General features: G+C 39.9%; 1 protein-coding gene across 6 annotated transcripts in view; it reads right to left on the reverse strand.

Moving 5' to 3' along the window:
• adgrb2 (adhesion G protein-coupled receptor B2) overlaps positions 1–3,958 on the reverse strand; it is a 207,110-nt gene extending 203,152 nt beyond the window's left edge. For all 6 annotated transcript variants that reach the window (XM_066717237.1, XM_066717238.1, XM_066717235.1 and 3 more), the window contains exon 1: positions 3,404–3,958. The gene's annotated coding sequence lies outside the window, so the exon portion shown is untranslated. The remainder of the gene's footprint in view (positions 1–3,403) is intronic.
• Between the last annotated feature and the right edge of the window lie 3,072 nt (positions 3,959–7,030).

Here is a 7,030-nt window from a genome sequence, read left to right on the forward strand (position 1 = left end):
ATGACTTTCTGATTAATTAGGAAGCAATATTGCTTACTTATATTTGATATTTGATAATCTGATGCAATTTAATGTCATTTGCAGGTTTGTATACATATTTTCCCCATGAAGTACACTCCAAATACATTCTTGCATGAAGTGTAACTATATGTTGGTTTCGAAAGAAAACTCAAGGGTAAAAGTATTTTTCAATTAAAATCCCATTAAAGAAAAGTAAATGATTGTATGACTAGCAACACTGTATGTGAGTAGCAGCTCCATCAATGGTACTCACACATATTTCTAGAGACACGATTTTCAGATATAAACAGAATTGTGTGAATCCACACAATCCAGCGTTGATAACATGGAGGAGGCACTTCCTATAGACCTGTAATGGGTTCATCAACTTCTCACGAGTGATATTCGGCCAGTCTAGCATGTCCTGCTCCTCCAGCCTGGACAGCTTGTGACCTGTGGTGCTTTTAAGTTTATGCAACAGAAATTCTATTGGATTGGGATCTGGAGACTGTGATGGCTAATCAAGAATGTTGATTTTGTAATTCCTGAGCCACTGAACATACACGTGGATGTGTGCCATTTGTGTTCAGACCGTTACTGTGCTGGGAAATCCATCTGCGATCAAGAACGTTGAGCTACTTGACTAGAGGGAGGGGGGGTTACCATGTTTTAGGCTCAAATATTCTAGTATATAATGGAATCCATTGATCCCTTAATTCTAGCAACAGTTTCGGGACAGAAGGATGAAACCGCCCGAAAGCTAAACAGATCCATCTCAGTGGGCGTGAGGTTCTTCTTGACACGAGCTGCACTTTTTAGGAAGCAAAATACATTGTTGGTCTGCATGTCCAAACAGAAGAGGTTTGAATTGGACATAATTAGTCTGAATTTGGTTAGGACCATGAGCTTGGGCTTGGATAAAACACAAATGGTTGATATATTTACTTTGGTTAGTGCTTTATTGAGCATCTTTTTTTATGCCAGCAGAATTTTGTAGGTTACTAAAGCACATACAAAAAAAACAAAACAAAAAAAACACTGGGCATACACACAAAAACACACAAAAACACAATACAATGACTTCATTAAAAACAGATAGCATTTAATAATGCATGGAGGATATGATCAGGATTTCAAAATCCAGGTGATTCTAGAATACAATGATACCTTTTTGTTCGTTTTTCTATTGACCCAGAGCCCAGTAAAATAAATGCTTGGCTTGGCCAAAACTAAATAACAAGGGGCCAGCAGCATTTTACTTTATTTAAGCCTATTCTGCTTATTGTATCCCTTCTAACAGAATCAGGTTCATAAAAAGGATGACTTAAAACTAATGCAAGAGCGATCCTTCCCATAGAGCAGGGATGTCTGAAATGAGTGGGACTGACAGGATCGACCCTGGATGCATGTTGTGGGTTTAAAGCCTGCATGCCAGAATATGTTACTGCAAAGACAATACACAGTAAGCAAAATGCAAGCTGACAGTGTTTACAGGAATTAAAATATCAAACCCCAACTGCTGCTTAAACATGATGGACTGTATTTACAGCAAAATGCAATGCAAATCAGATTGAAGCGAACAGGCATTTTTAAGGATGACTTTCTATCTTCGTGGACAATGGACTGCTCAGGCAGGACGTGCAAGCTGTTGTCTGGCTTTTAGTCCATATGTGCCTGTTTCATAGACTCAAGTGCACCCTGTTCCGAGTTTCAGTATATTGCAAGTTAGCATGGCTAGCAATTCATCTGGACAACGTGTTTAGTCTTGCCTTTACAAGGCAACTGGTCAGTTGGTACACTTTCTTCTCATGCCACGGGTTAGATTTGAGAAACATGCAGTGTTTACTGAAACAATACTACACAACTGAAGCTGAGGTTAGAAGGTGATCACTATTCAAAGGAAAATCCTGTTCTTTCTGCAGAATGAGTGTTAAACATCAGCTCACACCCCATGAAGATCACGCAGTGTATGCCCAGTGCAGGTTCAATTCCCAGTCAAAACGCTATGAGTAACATACTAACAGTAAACCAGCACTATTTAATTACCTTCCAAACGCAAAAACACTTCCTTCGTTTGACACCCACCAGTTGCGCAGATGGTATCAAAACTGAAAGTGTGGTGAGATCATACGCCTGCAATTACTCAGTTAAACAAAAAATAATAACAGCTTAGAAAAATGGCGCAAAAAGCAACAACCAGATGTTGATCTATTATTTTCTTACATGAACCCCTGGTTTGACAGGGTTCAGTTTTTCCACCTGGTTACATAGGAACACCTGCTAGTCGGGATCTGCATACAACAAATGATCAGCGCATGAATCCCACCGCCCGAGTAATCACCGTCAAAACAAGCTTTTCACATCCTCAAATTATCCCCAACTATTGTCTGGAATGACCATAGTGGGCGCCAGAGAACACTTTTTTTTTATATTAATTTCAACTATCAATACATCCAAACTATGTATAAATGTATAGCATACACACAAATCGTGTTTGCTATGGTCCACACACACATACACACAGCACTGAATCTAAAAATAGCAGGATTTATTTGGGCGATCGGCAATTGATTTCTGCAGACAGTGGCTTAAGTGTGCAACACAGTAGCGCTCCTGTGCGTTCAACAGAAACTGCACTGGCAAAGACTATAACGTCAAGTGCAAGAGATGATCATTTACGATCATTGTTTCCTTCTTAAACGGCGCATCGCGGACGGACATTATTTAGCGCCGCAAAGTGAAATGAATGCACAGCAATAGCACCACCATTTGATTACTATATAGCAGCCGCGGCGTTGGCACACGCGTGGAATTAATGCTGCTTTAAGGGCATTGTTAATTAAGTCGGACTAGCAGTTCTTCTGCAATTAACGTTAGTTTATATGTATACTTGCAGTGGACGGATGGGGGTATTGACTGGAGAGTCTAGTAATCCCCATTTAAAGAAGCGGCATGAGCTTAAATAAGCAAGTGTCCATTGGAGTGCGTACAATAAAAGATAACCTCAGTTAGTAACAGGATCTTAGCCTCTCAGAGATCACAGCATGGGAAAATACGACCATCCCCACACAGCGCATCTTATCCAGTAGTCGTGTAGAATGCAACTTTATGTTTCGTTATTTTCTTTTGGTAAAGAAAGAAGAAGGAAGGGTGCAGGGGTAGAAAGTAGCGGCAGAGAATAACAGGTACCCTGCGATGTAAATTGAGTAGTAGATTAATTACACCCGCGATTGCATTTTTCTTCAGCCCTCTTGCTATGGCTGGACCGCGGTGCAAGCCCAGCACTTTGATCAATGTGTCTGAAGTGCACAGTACAGCACTGAGCTGAGCTGCATGCACACACGGGCTCAAACTAAAGCACAAGAGCAACACAGAGCACAGCGCCGGTGAGGGAGCAGTCTACCTGTTCGCTGTTAGCAGTAGTTAGTCGGTATTTTTCTGTCTGATGCGTAGATCCCAATGAAGTTTCCCATCCCTGACACGTCTCGGTTTGGGAGTGTGGATATTATGTGGCAAGCAGTGCAGCGCAATCTTCCCACGGTCTTCCGATGGATAAAGGTGCCCTGATCTTCTCAAATAAAAACGCATAAAGACAAATCAAATCAAAATCAAAATCAAAGCAAAATAATAATAATAATAATAATAATCACAACCACAACAAAAATAAGCCAAAGATATATAAAATGAAATTAAAGATGGGTATAATGGGAGGAAACAGATATATTGATATATATCTCTATATAAAAAGGCCAGTTTTGTTCACAAACTGGATAAGTAGTCCGCTTCGGTACATCCAAGACGCGTCTCCATCACCTATCACGCACTGCACTGTATTCCAGATCTGTACAAGAATTTGCCCCGTTTGCTCACTGCAAGATGAAGGTGTGTTTTGCTGTTTAATGTTATCCCTTGTTTGCAGCAGCCCGCAGTACGACTGTGTCCTCTGCTCCGGCATGCACGCGTCTCCCCGCGCTCTCCGCCAGCTGCCCCGGCCGCGCGCCTGACGTCACAGCGCGGGTCCCACTCGCGCGCGCGCACCTCTCCACGCTGGGCGACGCCGTGGAAATCAGCAGAAACAAATCAGTCCATCAATACATGGGGAAAGAAAAGAGGGACACGCACTAGCATGCAAATATGCACGGTGTACCAGAAAACATATTTGGAGTTTAATTGGAATATCAGTTACATGTGTTGAACCGGCCTTATCCTTGTTACACAGTATTGGGGTGGCAGTATTTCACAACTATATTGGACTAGTCAGTCGTCAAAAAATGTTTACTATGTGTTTTAAAATTACGTTTTTGATCGCGTATTCACTTTATGTTCTAAACACAACAAGACACAGCAAAAAATGCTTTGCTTTCCTTTTTTGAGACTTAAAAGCAAGAGTGTACTTTGCTTGGGTTATATAACTCAAGTAAATTGGCTGAAAATGAGACTGCCTTTTTATGTTCCATAACTTTACTAAGTTAATGTGATTCAGCACAATCTTGCCATTTTTTGCAAATAAGTCCCTTGATTTTTTTTCCATTTACTGTTTACTGTTTATGATTGAGCAGATGCATTAAAAAAAGGTCTGAATTCTTTATTACGAGTGCAAACATTTATTTTCAATAAAAAGAAAACTGCATCATTGAAGTTTTAAGGTGACTCCAAAAGCATATGAGGAATGATCTTGTGCATGATAATTTAAATGGACAATTTAGATCTGATACCATATCTTTATGCAAAATACATAATAAAAGTAATAATAATACATCTGTGTATGCATTAATGATAGTTCAGAACACTTCAGCATAGATATTTGAATCAAGGAGTTGACCTACATTCACACCTGTGGTATATTTTAAGATTTTCAATGTGGGGCTGAAAAAAGTTATTAAAACACAAACAAAAAGCAAACAAATCTAATGTCAACAGCAAGTTGAACATTTCGGAATATATATATATATATATATATATATATATATATATATATATATATATATATATATATATATATTATGTATACATATACACACACACACACACCATATACATCAAGCATCATCTTGCCAGTGAAATATTTACCAGTCAAATTCCATTATTCTTTGAATGCTACAGTTTAACACATATTAAATCAGGTGTCAGCATTTCTATTCCAGAGGGGAATATGCAAGGGGAAAAAGGGAGTACAGTGCATTGCCAGAATATAATGAATGCTCCCAAATCAGGCATTCAATACATACACACACACACACACACACATCTCCCTCTCTCTCTCTAGATCAGGGGTTCCTAATGTCTGGTGATGGAGGTCCAATTTCCGGAGGTTGCATGGATGGGGGGGCCGCAGTAGAAAACGAACCTCCGATGAAAACTAAATATGTCCCAAATCATACCTTTTTATGAACTTTAATTGTTGTTTGATTATTATTTACCCTCAAATTACATGCACAATTTGTAAAAGAAAATGTTCAGAAACTGTAAAACTATAGTAACAGTTCAGAAAGGGGTGGCTGAAGGTTGGCTTTGGGGGGCCGCACCAAACATCCTCAAGGGCTACATTTGGCCCCCGGGCCGCAGTTTGGGAACCCCTGCTCTAGAGACATAGAGTGAGACATACAGACAGTTAGACAGATAGATAGAATAGTATCCACAAATGGGAAGTAGTATAGCCACCAAGGACCCAGGATCCAGTTAAAGAGTTATGGTTAAAATGTCCAATGTAAATGCAGTACCCACTCAGCCTCTAAACTTTAGAAAACAAGATGTATAAAATAAATAAAAAGATATGGTGAGAATTCAACAGTGTGGGAGTCAAAGTAGTAAGAGAGTTTAAGATTAGTGACACTCAGGAGCACGTGCTCATGTTAACGCAAGTGCAAATCAAACTGTTGCTTCAGTGTCAGGCAGTAGTGCCGTAATGTGGCCCTGGAGTGCCATACACTCAGGAAAGTTTACCACAGTGCATATGCAACACAGTTTGTCAGTTTTCCCAGTTGTATGTATCCATGGTTTGTATCATGATTTCCTATTCTTCTTATAATTGTATACTACAGTAAACTTTCGTAAGGGTAGTACACTGCAGATGTCTCTTTATTCTACCAACAGCTTCAGACCTAGGCTAAAAAAAAAAAATTGGGACAAATGGAGAAATATAAAAATCATGAAAATGTTCCAGCTGGGGCCTCCTTTTCAACATTCTGATATTCCCAAAAATAATGCAACACTGGTTGCACCAAATAAGCAAAATAAGAATAAACCTTCCATGCAAGGATACACAAACTCGCTGAGAGACGAAATCAGCAACAATGACACCAAAGCTAAGAGAGATATCAGAGGTGGCAGGGATGGGGACTTTGAAAAAATAATCTTTGTAGCTGACATGGCATTACAGTGAAGGAACACACGAGTATTATTCATAGAGCAGAAGCCCAGCAGAGAGCTTCAGGGTCACTTCACTGGGTCACAGAGAGAATATGAGGGATAAACATGTTGGCTGGTCAACAGGGAGGAAGACCAGAAGGAGAGAGGGGCGTGCAGCTGTGAGCAGAGTCACCTTAAGGGCAAAGACTGCTGTGGAGAAGTACGGCACCCACATTAGACACCTGGTGTCAGGAGAAACAGAAAAAAACGTCCCCCTCCTGCACTGACACCAATTGATTGGGTTACGGGTGGGGGGGGGGGGGGATAATAGTTATATTATAGTTATATTTGAAATGATTGGTTCTACAATAATGTGATCTTGTCTCCACCCTTCTGAAATAGATTGGTTCACTTCAAATCCAGAGATTTATTTACTGATTGGTTGACTGATTACTTATTTATTAAATGTATTTATTCATCCATTCTTGTCAATGCTTTACTTATCAAGGTATAGAACACTTATCCATGCAAAGCCGTTTCCCAGTAGTAGTTAGGAAATGCCACAGAGAATGGACAACAATCTCTGTTACTCATTAGAATAAAGAAAATGTCACACAGCTGGAACCTTTTCCCACAGAAGCAAAGAGACACAGCACACTGCCACCACGAATTTATCTGTGAC

The sequence above is a fragment of the Amia ocellicauda genome, chromosome 11, assembly GCF_036373705.1.
Source record: "Amia ocellicauda isolate fAmiCal2 chromosome 11, fAmiCal2.hap1, whole genome shotgun sequence".
NCBI classification, from domain to species: domain Eukaryota; kingdom Metazoa; phylum Chordata; class Actinopteri; order Amiiformes; family Amiidae; genus Amia; species Amia ocellicauda.